Source organism: Pomacea canaliculata, linkage group LG7, assembly GCF_003073045.1.
Source record: "Pomacea canaliculata isolate SZHN2017 linkage group LG7, ASM307304v1, whole genome shotgun sequence".
NCBI lineage: Eukaryota > Metazoa > Mollusca > Gastropoda > Architaenioglossa > Ampullariidae > Pomacea > Pomacea canaliculata.
Window position 1 is genome coordinate 2,009,115 of NC_037596.1, and position 15,311 is coordinate 2,024,425.

The 15,311-nt window shown below is 40.1% G+C and overlaps 1 long non-coding RNA gene across 1 annotated transcript; it reads right to left on the reverse strand.

The window, feature by feature from the left end:
• Positions 1-599: 599 nt before the first annotated feature.
• Positions 600-4,823, reverse strand: LOC112567663. The gene is made up of 4 exons (XR_003099853.1): positions 4,706-4,823; positions 4,129-4,376; positions 1,794-1,910; positions 600-955 (listed from the first exon to the last, which is right to left on the reverse strand). It is a non-coding gene; the product is annotated as an uncharacterized LOC112567663 (long non-coding RNA).
• Between the last annotated feature and the right edge of the window lie 10,488 nt (positions 4,824-15,311).

Below are 15,311 nucleotides of genomic sequence, written 5' to 3' on the forward strand. Positions count from 1 at the left end.
GAAACCTTGGCTTGAAGGTCAGCACAAAGAAAACGAAAAGTATGAGAGTGAACGCCAGAGTCCAAGACAGCATCAAACTAAATGGAGAAGTGATTGAGGAAGTTGACAGTTTCAGCTATCTTGGGTCCAAAATGTCAAACACCGGGGATGTGGAGGTGGAGATTCGAGCCCGACTGGCGAAAGCCAGCCAGGCCTTCGCCTCACTCAGGAGCACATGGAAGGCAACAAACATCAGCCAGAAGATCAAGCTGAGAATCTTCAAGTCAAATGTGATCAGCACCCTCCTTTACGGATCAGAATCTTGGAAGATGACTAAAACCATCAGTAACAAGCTTGACGTCTTTCAAAACAGATGCCTCAGGCGCATACTTAACATCTTTGGCCAAACACTATCACCAACGAAGAACTCCACCGAAGAACTGAAACCGAGTCCATCACCACGCAGGTTCAACGAAGGCGTTGGCGATGGATTGGACATGTGCTCCGCCAGCAGACAGCAGACCTCTCCACAGTCGCCCTACGATGGACTCCAGACGGCCGAAGAAAACGAGGCCGCCCAAAGGAAACTTGGAGAAGAACAGTGGAAAGGGAGATGAAGGGAAAGGGCTGGACATGGGGTCACCTAGAGCGGGTTTCAGCCGATCGACATCAGTGGCGGACTCTGGTTGAGGCCTTATGTGCAACCTGATGCACGAAGAGGAATAGATAGATAGATATAAGGTAGACTTTGGCAGAAGCGTTTATAGTTGACTACTCTTTAGGGTTAGATAATACTTAGAAAATGTAGTTTTTTTTTCAAAATAATATTCAAGCAGTATTAAATTTGCAGATCATTGAGTATAGTGTCTTTCTATAGAACACATTTTTGCCTCAATTTTCAAGAATGTTCATTTTTATATCTTTAAATGTCTTCCAGTTAGCGGATGAGCAAGGTGTTCCATCAGGTGAATAAACTCTGCACACAAAATGTAAGTTCCATGAAAACAAAACAGGAAGAACATGAAATAAAAGGATAAACATTAAACAAATAAATAGCTTTAAGGCCTTTGTAACTAAGAAAATCTGCAAGTTCTGAAATGTTTTTGCAATGAATCCCTGAAAGTAACAATTTAGTCGTCTTTATTAACTTTTATACAAAAATAGTTGTAAAGTACAAAGTTTCTAGAGTGTTTACATTACTTTAAAATGTTATTGACGTGAATACACAAACGAAAAATATCAGATTCATGTAAATATGTCTGCCCAATAAAATTGTTATTCTGCAAATTGCATATTTTGATATATTGTAAACTATATTAGATATTGTAGACTATATTATATATATTGTATACTATATTATATATTAACATTATATTATGTATCATATTATGTATAAATATATGTTACGCATATAGTTTTAGCTTGAGGTTTTGCTATGCAAAAATGTAAGTACATATAAGTTAATTTTTAGCAGGAATTACACATATAGATATGCATTTTTAAATGATACTTTAATACTTTTATGCTGGTTAGTCAGTGCCTGATTCAAAGTCTGCACCCACATCGGTTTACCTGATAACAGTCATTGTCAAACGGTAGATAAATGTAAATGAAGACTGATGTTAATTAAAAAATGTGTTAAAAACGTCATGACATTACTTTCATCCAACAAAATCAGTGTTTATCAAGTTGTGAATTTTTGTAAGAGGATAGTTGAATGTTTAGAAACATGCATAGCAACAAATTTTGTCTTTTTAACAAAGGGTGTTAACATATATATTTCTGATATATTCGGATAGTTATCTAGGACATACTTATTTCTACTGCCTGGAGCATGGGACATCAGGTTGGAGTTCCCTCTGATATCCTTCTTTATATGATAACCAGCAGTCGCACCAAAATCTCTTGTGTGAACTTCCCTGAACCACAATCTGTGAGGAACAGAAAAGCAGAAAAACGTGGTACAGTGGTACCTCGACATACGAGTGCCCCAACATACGAGTGTTTTGAGATACGAGCCGCAGAGCGAGAGATATTTTCTTCGAGATGAGAGCAAGATTTGAGATACGAGGAATCGCACACCACCGCTGCACACGACCCCAGCGTGCGGGGCGGATGTTAGTGTCGTGTGCAACGTCTAATAGTTTCTCCCACTCCAGACTAGACCTTGGTTTGTGTGCTTGTTTCCCTCGTTTTCGAAGCATTTTTGATAAGTTGGTTCGTGTTTTTTTTGTGCTTTTTGTACATTTACAAAACATCATCACATTTATTTTTATAACCATGGGTCCGAAGAAGAAGATGATGTCTATTGAATTAAAGCGTGAAATCATATAGAAAAACGTGAGCAAGGCGTGAGAGTAATTGACTTGGCGAGGGTGTACGGGCGTAGCACATCAATGATATGTACTGTGCTTAAACAGAAGGAGTTGATAAAGGTTGTGCATCGGAGTTGTTCAACGAAACTTGCCTAACTCATTTCAGCAATATCCTGAAAGGGAGGAAAAAACAAACCTCCTTGGACAGTTTTTTTGAACGATCTTCAGGTGAAAATGACGAAAAAAGCGAAGACCATTAACAAAAATTAAGCGCTTCCCTAAGCACTTCACTTTTTCTTTTATTGTGTTTTGATACAATATGTATTTGTTATTTATAAATAAATGTTTCTTCTTGTAAATACATTTTTCTTATTTAAAAACACTTACCAAAAACAACTGAGGTGGTGTTTTGGGAGCTGGAACGGATTAATGGCATTTGAATTAATTTCAATTGGGAAAATTGTTTTGAGATACGAGCAATTTGACATACGAGCGAGGTTGCAGAACGAATTAAACTCGTATGTCGAGGAACCACGAGCTTAGCGACAAATGTGTTATCACCCTCAGAAATCATAAGCAATAAGACATTTAATGTCTTTAGACACGATGAGAATTCTCTTTTCTGTGTCACTGAGATTTAAATTTGCAAAAAAGTACAAACAGGACAAAATTACATAAAAAAGCATTTTTCGAATGAATTCTAAGAAAATTTCTTGTAAAGGCTAACACAAAGCATTGAACTTTAAAGAAGTTTGTCTTTCTCCTAAGGGATGTAGTATTACTAAAGTGATAACCTGGTAAACTAACAGTCGCTGTGTCAGGTGCCATTGGAAATATTGTCTGCCTGCTCCAATTAGGATTTGGCAAAGTAGTCTTTAACTGCAAATTCCTTGGGGGACTTCCCGCATGTGTAAGTCTTTGTTAAGAATATATTAAATTTAACAAATGAATTTATTTAAATCTGAACATTAACCATTGTTGTCCGTGGTAATCAGTTGTGATATCTACCGCAGTTACCGTAAATGCTGTGATGTGATTAAAAAAATGTTTCCACTTAAATGAAATAAATATCGGAGAAATATTGTTGTAATGTTAGACCATGCCGGCTCCAACTATGCCTTCTATCATGGTACAATCGTGTCAAAATATTTTGGCCCAGTATGGAAAAATACAGGACTGACAGCGTGGCTACCATTAAAGCTCTAGGGCGCAGTCTTAGACATATATATTTATATGTATATATTATCATCGTACTGGAAGCTCAGATTGTTCGTGTACTGTGCCGACATATATACATATGGCAGTCACACATGGCAACTAAGAGCCATCATCGGGTACCTGCAGACGACGTGTTACCATGGTGACAGCCATGTAGCGGGAGTTTCTTACTGGGCGCTGTATCGTTTGCATCCTGGCTTGAGGCTAGCTCTCAGTGGCCAAGATGGTCAGTACCTACAAGCGCTGGAAGCACATTGGTCCAACATTTTGTGCTGTCTGAGATGTTTGTATCGCAACGGATGGATCACATAATTACCAAATTAAATATCATTTTACATCTTGGGGTCTTATTGAAAAAAAGCATCAAAAGAAGCCACTTAGTGGAGAAAGAATACACAACAACAATAACTTCTTATTATTCCTGTAACTGTTGTGTTTTTTCAGGTTAAAAGAGAACAGTCTTATGACATTTATAAAACATGAACGTGGCACAGTGACCAAATGCTATGGTTCTATTGACAGATACAGTAGATAAGTATTTGAGCCAGGCACAACAATTCAGTTTTGTTTTTTTTTGCATTTACTGCATAGAATGGTTTTTAAAGTTATATCTTACCTCTCGGAGATGCCAGTTAGGGCAAAAGTAATTACCGGCAGACCTGATGGTCAGTGAGCACACTTCACCAATGTCGTCCGTTGTAACAAAAAAGCTTTCGATCTGATTTCTCTGAAAGTGGTCGTAATAATTAATTAACTCTATTTCTGCAGAAGATCCGCGAGATCCATGGAGAGTAATATAGATGTCGGACTGTGTTCCCGCATCTTTTTTGTCAGATGTATGAATTATAATCTTCCATTCGGCCCCTAGAAAAATAAAACACACCAAAGAATATGTAAAAGTCCTTCTTTCCGCTTCGTTCCATTTCCTGTTTAAGCCTATAGCTTCAGACGTTCCCCTCCTAACATAGAGGATGACATAGACATCGGAGTGTGTAGCCGCATCAGGTATCTTCAATGTATACACAATATACTTCCACCAAAAAAACACAATCAATTTAAAAAAAAGTATTACATTCATTATCTATCTTTTCTGTTTTTCCCTCACCCCCAATTTTGTTCCTGACAGAAATATTTCTGCCTGTGTACTGTAAGTGTTTTGTGTTTTCTTAATGTACATCACAATCACCGCTTACCATGGGCACCACAACCTCCAAGAAGCAGGAGCACAAAGACGAAACGCCACATTCCGCTGACTCAACAGCCGCAAGCGACTGTATGTGTAGAAATGTTCTAAAGACAGTTTGTGATTATCGCGCGTCACTACTCGTAGCAAGGTCTGACGTCACTGGTACTGACGTAAGATATGGAGGCGGGGGGGGGGGTTGGCATTACTTGGAAAGAGCGGGTAATCTACAGTTCTAAGGAGACTAGCGGCTCCACTTGTGGAAACTTTCTAAAGACAGTCTGTGAGAACGAATATATATACTTACTACAAATTATATTTTCGGGCATTTGGCTTTATCAATATTTCTATTGCATTTTACAACAAAATCACGCAGATGGTATGTGTATAAATTAGAAAGAAAATTAAAAATTAAAAATATTATTAGTTAAATAAAAACATACTCATCCCGGATTCTCGCTCATATAAATTCAATTAGACCCAAGTTTTAGTCATTAAAAATAATTATGTTCCACATAATCATACACTTCGAAATTAACACAAACTGTATGTTCACGCGGCCCTTGTGTAGCCCTATTCGTCCCGCGAGCCCAAGAACCCTGACCAGCGGCGCTGTCGTCGCGCGTCAGTTGCTCGCAGGGCCTTCACTGGTCTCTTCTTTTTGGGACGAGACTGCAAACCCCCCTCCATGTGACTTTTCATGCTATTTTTTATTAATCTTTGACTTGTAGTTACTGCTTAACCGACGATCAAACACCCACTCGAGCAGTGATATCAAAGGAAATAGTCCGCTATACAAATCTCTTTGCAAGCTGTAATAATTTGAACCTAAAAGTTGTCTTTGTTTCTCACCTGTTAAATTTAATTTTGTAGTATGCACAGACCATTGAGCGTTCGGTTCTGTCCTTACAACAAGACGCATACCTCGCTGGGAGTTCGATTCTGGGTAGGAGATGCTATCTTGCTACATCGCCACCCAGCAACGAACAGTGCCGGACGTGTGGGTTGGTGCTAGACCGTGGCCCCGGTAGTCGGTAGTGACATGTCACAAGCAGTTTTGGGTGAGTAAAGGTCTTTTTCTTTGTGTTCTACACCACTCCAGTCTGTGGGATCCTTTAGTTTGGGGTGAAATGTGAATGAGGGAATCTGTATACTTTTTAGTCAAGCCATGTTTTAATTTCTTTTTTGGGATAAGACATGCATCTTGTTAGGATGGCATTTGTGTTGACCGAGTAGCGGCGCATGTGGCGCACACCCGTTTTTCTACAATGGATTTGTGTGTTTAACTGTTTTAGGATCTGCGCTTTATTGGTCACATGTATATACTTGTACTAGAATATTTGGTTAGAAACTGTGCAGTTGTGGAAGAGCCGTTTGTTGATTGATGGATTGTTTTTTGTTTTTTTCTACAGGCTTTTGCATCTTCTCCGTATTCCTTGTTTTCTACCTGTTCCTCGTGTCTGGTTTTATTAAGCAGTTATTATACACCATGTCAAGTCTCACTTTTCGTCGATTTACTTTGCAAGGAGTCGCTTAGATGCCCACGCAGACGATACCCAGACTATCGATCCTCTAACCTGCACCTCGTCACCTCGTCGGAGTATGAACACGTGACCCCTCTGCGCGAGCGTGCGGCCAGCCTTGTGTGCAGCAGCCAGGGTTGGGACCGGCGAGCAGGGGGTCACGTGACCAGCGGTACGTCTCGTACCTGGACAAGAGGAAGGAGGGGGGCGGCAGCTGGAGGATAGGAAGAGGGGAGTAGGGTTCGGTGCTGGGCTGAGGTTCGATTATTACGTCGTGAACCGTCTCCAGCCGAGCGAGGGGGTGTGCGTTCGTTACCAACTGTAGAGAGCGGTTGCGAGTGTGCATCCGGTGACGTCAGGGTCGTCCGGTTCCGAAAAGAAGAGACCTGTGAAGGCCCTCCAAGCAACTGACTCTCGACGACAGCGCTGCTGGTCAGTGCTACACAAGGTCCCCCTCATCCGCGTGCACACACCCACCGACAGCCCAGCTCAGTACGGAAAGCACAGCACGGACTACACCACCTGACATATGTTATGTTTTGCGATCTTGATAAACCATTTAACAAACAGGCAGGATGCAGCATCGGCTTACAGGTTAATTCTACAAACTAATTCAGTATATTACATGCATAGAATATACATAAAATTTACTTATCAAATAATTCTGTCACTTGCTTTTTTTACTGACGACAGTTGAGACAGTGCATGACCTCCGGGCGATGATGCTGACGCGTACATCGAGCTTTTCTCTTCAGCCGAGCTCGACGTCGCAGGCACGTGATCATGTCGCATCCCTCCACCCTCTGTTTCCCTCCCCATGTGTAGCTGCGACAAGTCAAGGGACAGGGTCAGAGGTTAAGGTACCGGGTCACACCGGTTCTTATCTTTGAACTGCGCTCGGACTTTGTGTACTGTACGTCATTCTTTAAGTGAAACACCACCGATTTCTGAAGTAAGTCTTAATAAAGTTGAGTGAAAGATGCCATTCAAACAACTGTACTTTATAAAGTAGACAGTCATGAATAATTAATGATCATATATAAGTATTGTAGTCCTTTTTGTGAAATGTTTTACGTGTTTTCCCCCTGAGGTCTCACTCATACTTCATCCGCCAGCAACTCACTTTTACATGACACTGTCTTCTATATGTGCAGTAAATAATTTAAACGGTTTAAACATATTCTTCTTGTAAATAATCAAATTGTTTAATCGTATCTCTTGCCTACTAATTGCTCGTCTTTACATAAATCAAATGTTAAGAGCACGAATACGATTGGCGGAAGCAAAATGACGACCAAGTGCATGATGGGTTCAAATTAACTACTCAAGAAGGAAAGCGCACACACACTCTCACGTATTATTCAGGGGAAAGCAACAAGACAATCACATTGCTTTCTGAGCAACTAAATGATAATCACAAACTGTCTTTAGAACATTTCTACACATACAGTCGCTTGCGGCTGTTGAGTCAGAGGAATGTGGCGTTTCGTTTTTGTTTGTTTGGTTGCTTTTGTTCTTAAAAAAAGCGAAAGAAAGAATTTTATTTTTGTACTTATACACTTTGAAATTAAAACAAAATGTATGAAATCCAAAGCTATGCAATGAACTTTGTCAAAGTCTGTCATTTTTCTCACAATCACATGTGATCACTGTAACGATTCGCGATTCAATCGAGTTTTTTTGTTTTTTGTTTTTTTGTTCTTGTTTTTTTTTTTTGTTCTTGTTGGGTATTGTCTGTGATTCAAAGACGCGCTAATGATGACGCAATTTTCGCGCTTGTTTTTTTTTCTACGTCATCTACTGGGGGTTCTGACGTAGGACGATGATTGTATATTTATATTCCTTCAAGGCTTATATTTTAATCTTTTTTAAAACAAATGAAAAGTTATCGATGGTTGACATTGTCCTTAGCAGAATGACACCAAAACATTTCTCAGATTCGTAGAGAAAAAATTTCCACTCATATATTTAGAAGTGCACGGTGATTGTATTGATAACCTTTAGTGGCGTGGAACATCATTATTTTTAATGACTAAAACTCGGGTCTAATTGAATTTATATGAGCGAGAACATTCCTTGTTTGTGTCTGTAAGTCTGTAGTTAACAGACAGGGCCTCTGAAACCCAGAAACGCATAAAGGTCAGATAGAGTTGAGAAGTAATGGACATATGTTAAAGTATCCATGACACCTAGATGTTTTGAAAATAAAACAATATTAAAAGATAATTGGATTTCAGCAAGATATTGATTGCGCAAATGAAAGAGCTTCCGAAAGTAAAAAAGCGGTAAATTTGTGAACAAATAGTGTTTGCCTTAATGTAAAAATACTAAGAGTATGACATATTAAAAGAAGGAGAAAGTTGAAGAAGCACACATTCCTTCCTCGTTTATATTATCGTACGTGCACAATGGTTGATGACCTCCCTCTAGTTATTGCCGTGCCCCATGTTTATTTGTGACAGTTTATTTTGACCTCATCAAAATTGTCCAGCAGTTTATAAAATCCAGTTTTTGGATTGCATGGCCTAACCTGATTGGTTGACCTTTTTTTTAAAAATAAATATTAAAGGTTTTAAAGAAAAGTAATTCATGCTAGAACAAATCCTGAATAAACCAGGAGTCATTTCCCTTCCTCGTTCTTTATTGCAGCATACAACATAATTCAAGTACTCCATTTTAAACATTAATTTACTAAATAAATCTAAAACATATATAAGCTATATGCTATTGTTAGAATTTTTACACATATTTGAAAGGTCTTTTTTGCTAGGTATGCAGCTTCCAATATTACAAAATCATCAATTTGTAATGGGGAAAATGAGAAGTGTAAAGTAACAAACTTTAAACAAGTGTATTTTCTAATCTACTGCACATAGTTGCTTCAAATGTGAAACATGGACAGAAATCATATGTAGTTTTTCAATCTATATTAATGTATGTCAATTACTTTTAATGTAGCGAAGAAAGGACCTTAGTGGGTAAAAAAATTGAATATTTAATATTTGCTCGGGACATTCAAGTCTTCTTAGTCAACCGACATTTTTACTCAAAGATAACCAAAGAACTAAAACACACAAGCTCGATTTAACGTACGAAAAGGGTGTTAATATCCCCAAAGTGTGTATGTGGTAATACAAAAAGTAAAGGCTATTTTTTCTTTCATTTTTTACCCAAAATACAACAATGTTTGAAAAAAAACCGTAAATGTACAAAACCAATAAAGTTCCCAAATGTATAGTCACATATTGAGAAATAAACATCTTAAAACTTTATATTGAGTTCTGTTATTTTAATATTTTTGGTAAAAAGTCATGTTCCTCTTCTCTCTTTATATGTGACCGTTGTAGAATGCTGAAGAGATACTTTACTCCCATACCAATACAAATATATTTTATACTTAGCTTTTTAGGCATCAAAAAACAAGCGTGTGTATTATTGTCTAAAAACTTTTCTTTCAAAATCTAAGAATTGCTTCATGTTGATTTCTTATGTCACAAACAGTTCCAGAGTGGAAAGTGTTGTTATCATAAGCTGCTACATTATGTCCATGTTTTATAAATGTAAACTGGGGATCTCATACTGTAGCAGGTTCCGCCGATGCCTAAAGACTGGCTGAATTGTCACAAAATAAATCACATAAAGCACAGTCATTCCCGTTAATCTTTGCTGACTCAATTCAATATGCAGACATCAAATTCAGCATGTAGACATCAATATCCACGCAAAAGCTTGTAAACGCGAGCACAAAGACCGAACAATCAAATGAACTCATTACACGGGACACACGGACAATGCCACGACAGCAAGTAGAGGAGTTGTCTGTAAATGAAGATGGTGTATGATGGAGATGGCGAATTAAAATCTATCTTGTCTCTAGTTAAACAATCGTTTGTCTATAACTCACTTAAGACATTTAACACAACTCTACAGCAAAGCAAAATATGCAAATGCTGTTAAGAGGCACAACAAGAGCACAACACAGCTCTGACAGTGGCTCTGATTGAGTGGTTATGATTGATTTACAATTGATTTGTTATGATTGATTATAATTGCGATTGATTCTTGAGGAGAAAAGTAGGTTTATTCGTCTTTAGCTCCTCAATCTCCCTGACTAGTTGATTTTAAGCCATAGACTTTCCCACGAATATATTTTGTCCTTGTAAAGTTAATTTTCGATATTGTGAGATAGTTCTTTATATAGTCACGTGGTCATCTGTTAAGCCCCTCAGGAATCTTAGCAATATACATGTATATAAGTTTAATACTCCCGCTAGTGTCCCTCCAAAAGCGAAAAAAAAATTACAGACGTTTCTTTGGTCTGTAGCCGTCGCCCTAATGGGAAACAATGTTTTTCAAATTAGTCTATCTATCTATCTATCTATTCCTCTTCGTGCATCAGGTTGCACATAAGGCCTCAACCAGAGTCCGCCACCGATGTCGATCGGCTGAAACCCGCTCTAGGTGACCCCATGTCCAGCCCTTTCCCTTCATCTCCCTTTCCACTGTTCTTCTCCAAGTTTCCTTTGGGCGGCCTCGTTTTCTTCGGCCGTCTGGAGTCCATCGTAGGGCGACTGTGGAGAGGTCTGCTGTCTGCTGGCGGAGCACATGTCCAATCCATCGCCAACGCCTTCGTTGAACCTGCGTGGTGATGGACTCGGTTTCAGTTCTTCGGTGGAGTTCTTCGTTGGTGATAGTGTTTGGCCAAAAGATGTTAAGTATGCGCCTGAGGCATCTGTTTTGAAAGACGTCAAGCTTGTTACTGATGGTTTTAGTCATCTTCCAAGATTCTGATCCGTAAAGGAGGATGCTGATCACATTTGACTTGAAGATTCTCAGCTTGATCTTCTGGCTGATGTTTGTTGCCTTCCATGTGCTCCTGAGTGAGGCGAAGGCCTGGCTGGCTTTCGCCAGTCGGGCTCGAATCTCCACCTCCACATCCCCGGTGTTTGACATTTTGGACCCAAGATAGGTGAAACTGTCAACTTCCTCAATCACTTCTCCATTTAGTTTGATGCTGTCTTGGACTCTGGCGTTCACTCTCATTCTTTTCGTTTTCTTTGTGCTGACCTTCAAGCCAAGGTTTCCAGCTGTTTCTGAGAAGGCCTTTGTTTTTTCCTGCATGTCTTGGTGGCGGTGTGACAGCAGGGCAATGTCATCAGCAAAGTCCAAGTCTTCCAGCGCTGTTGTTGCTGTCATAGTCATGGTCCATCTGATCCCTCTCCTCTCACTGTCGGTGGAAGTCTTCATGATCCAGTCCATGGCCAGGATGAAGAGGAACGGCGACAGAATGCAGCCCTGCTTCACCCCGGTACTGACGTTGAAGGGGTCTGTGAGCTCCGTGTCACAGACATCCTGGGATTTAAAATCGCTGTGCAGCATTGCGATGACCTGAACAAGTTTTGCAGGGACTCCGTAATGCCTCAGGATCTTCCATAAGGACTCGCGGTGGATGCTGTCAAAAGCCTTCTCCAGGTCGATGAAATTGATGTACAGCGGTGTGTTCCATTCGTTGCTCTGCTCCAGAATCTGTCGCAGAATGAAGATGTGTTCAGAGCAGGATCGCCCAGGGCGAAATCCTGCTTGCTGTGGTCAGAGGTCTTTCTCAAGAGTTGCCGTCAGTCTTGACAGAACAATCTTGCTGAAGACCTTGCTGGTGAGGGAAAGAAGTGTTATGCCCCTCCAATTATTGCAGTCTCCAAGATCTCCTTTCTTGGGTAACTTGAAGATGAGCCCTGTCTTCCACTCAACAGGGACCTGCCCTAATTCCCAAATTTGCCTGAAGATTTCAGTCAGCTTGGGAGCTGTCACATTTATATCTGCTTTCAACATCTCTGCTGTTATTCCATCTGCCCCTGGTGCTTTGCCGCTCTTCATTGTCTTTCAAATTAGTAGAAAATATAAACTGTTTGGTCCTTCGTACACAATCAGTGACACAAAAGCTACCTGGGTGACTAACATTTAAGTTTCCATCCAGATAGAGTGTCGTGTCATCTTTATAAGATCAAGACGGTTATCAACTGCTTTCTTAAAGAGAAGATTGAAAAAAAGAGAATAAATATAATTTCTCAGCATCTTGTAGAGAGGTGGCTATCATTTTTTCACTCCGCTTGAGAGCAAGTAGTAGTCTTGGCAAAGTGTGAGATGGTAAAACATCTTTACATAGATGCTAGCTTGTTGATACACTTGGTGTTTCATAAGTCTCCAGTTTCGCTACATACCAGGTAGATACAACCCAGTGTGACCTGTTAGACATAGAGGGTTTAGATACGAATATCTTAAGCAGATTAGTGAAAACAATAAACACAGTTAAGTTCTCTTTGTAATCTTCTTTAGTAAAATCCAGTACTTTGTAATGTTCACTGTCTAGACATCCAGACTCCGCTTTAAGATTTATCAAAAACACCGACAAAATTCAGTTTTTTCTTTGTTACAGCCGTCTGTACTGTCATTATTTTCTTGCTTTGCTTTCTCATCAATGTCATTCCTTTCCTCGTCATTGTCGTTATCTTCCTCTTTATGATAATTCTCGACATCATTCATCACCTCTTTATGACGACTAAGGATATAATCATAGAAATATAAATCAGCATCATAAGGTTCGAACACTCCTGACCACGGAACCCCTATCCTGTCTTGAGATTCGTCATGAAGATCAGGAAGCAGATCGGTGAACATCAGAAAGTCTGTGAAGACAGATGGGATGGGAAGGGACTTTACCAGATCCCTTCTGTTGACTCCCATGGGTAAGGCTCGAGACACAGTGAGACGACAGAGAGATTTCAGAGACCGGGGCTGGCTAGCTGTCTGTTGGAGAACCTGACGAATGCTTTCTGCTTCTGAATGTTTAGCATCACGTGACTCGTGCATGGCCTCCGCTTCCAATTCTGTGCTGAGCAAAAACATGTCGGCGTTGGATAGGGCGCCAGATTCAGTAAGAACCTTGACACCACATGATTTCACACAGTTGATTGTTTTCTTCATTTGTGACAGGTAAAGTGAATGAGTCACATGCTTCATGCCCTCAATTTTCGGCCTGAAAGATGGCAGTCCTATTTCGAAAAGTCTTTTTATTATTTTTAAAAAATTCTTTTTGTGCGTCTTCATGATATGTACAAGCAGTGAATTTCCCCTATTGTCCACCAACGTAGGGTTCACTCCCTTTTCAAATAAGATTCCGAACAGTGCTTTTGGGTTTTTCTCTTTCTTTTCAATCCTGTTTAATACTCTCTGCATCATTAAAACATTTCTCCCCTTCCCATCATCACTGTTGATGTCAAGTCCAGAATCAAGTAGCTTAGTAAGAAAAGCCAGCCAGGGTTTGTTGTCGTCCTCTTGATATAAAGAAACAATCACGTGGATTAGAGGTTTTCCAGAAAATAATCTTTTAATGTCAATTGTAGGTCCATACTGAAGCAGTACGCTAGCCACCGTCCAATTCGAATGCCTGATGCACTTTTCAAATGATTTCTCTAAGGTACTGATTTCAGAATAGGATCTTGACAGAAAGTGCTGCTTAGTTGTTGTGGACACAGCACAACTGACACTTTTTTCAAAAGAGTCATGTCGCTCAAGTACCCTTGTGTGACCTATCAAACAATTTGAACCTGGTTGTGTGAGACAAAGTATGATATGCGACAAATTTTCGAAATGAATGTTACTTCTTGGAAAATGACACAGTTTTTTTAGAAGGAAACATTTGTTTGCTTCAGACCAGTCAAAACAAGCTCCTAAGTGTAAAAGTTGCCAAAACATAGGCCAGTTCCTGTTCTCTAGTGTCAGCATCACAGCCGTTTCATGCCTTTGTCCCTGACTATTTATGTCTCCTCCATATTCCACAAATGTGTTAGGTTTATCTGACAGATGGCACCAACGGGAACACTTAGCTAATCTGTGAATAGCAGTAAACCCATCTGTGTCAGGCAAGTTCACCTCAGCTCCATGCTCAATAAATGACTTGATCGAATCCCAGTTGTCGGCACTACTCAAGATGTTTAGAGGAGTGTTGCCGTTGGCATCCTGTAAGTTGATGTTAAGATGAATGTTTGGCATCACACTAAGGATTAAGTCTAAAGCATCTCTATCTCTGCAACATTCTGCTAACCCATGGAAAACGGTGTCTCCGGAAATAGCTTCATTCCATTTGTTCTTTGTAAGTGCTAGCTGAATGGCTGACATGCCGTTCAAACTTCTATGCATAAATGTGTCCGGTATGTCCAACAGCAAATGATTGATCAAATATGAAGTGGGACTATCTTCTACAAGGCGATGTAAAGGTAGGTATTCTTCTTGAAATACACAAGCAATAGTGCTTTTCAACGTACAAGGCCAAAGTTCTTCTGTTACAGACCAGTTTCGTGATAGGATCGACTGAAGTAACGGTACCTTTCCATCAGGACTTGTCTTGTTGACGTCAGCACCTTTCTCATTCAGGAGACTGGCGATGTCCTTATATCTGGGAGACTGGGTCTGAGCGACTCTCGACAACAAGGTGAAGCCCTCGATGTCAGTCTCGTTGACGTTGACTACAAACTCCAGGAGCCGCTCCACCATCTCCATGTTCCCATGTTTTGCAGCGAGTTGCAGCGGTGTGTTGCCATCTGGGTCACGTGCATTGACGTCAACACCACGTGAGATAATGTTGTCCAGGATTGAGCTCATCAAGCCCCCCCTTCGTACCCAGTGAAGTCGGTGTTGCTGTTGCTAGCCTATGGAGTACTGTCAAACCCTTATTGTCTCTCAGGGAAGCATTAGCCCCTTTTTTTAATAATCGGTCGACGGTTTCCCAGTTGTTGTCTCTCGCCGACAGCATTAATGCCGTGTTGCCGTAAGGATCACAATCATCGATAAGGACATTGTGATTGATTAAGTCGATAATGTCTAGGTGACTGATGCTTTTCGTAGACGATTTGACGGTTACTATTTCATGTCGCACCTGGGCAAGTTTGTGCAAAACACTGTATCCTTGTGAATCCCGTTCGTTAAGCGACGCCCCTGTAGTTAAAAGATCTATCGCCATGCCCCATTGTTTATTTGTTACAGTTAGATGTAAAGGTGTGTTGCCATAGGGATCCTTCAGATTAACCATAATGTCTT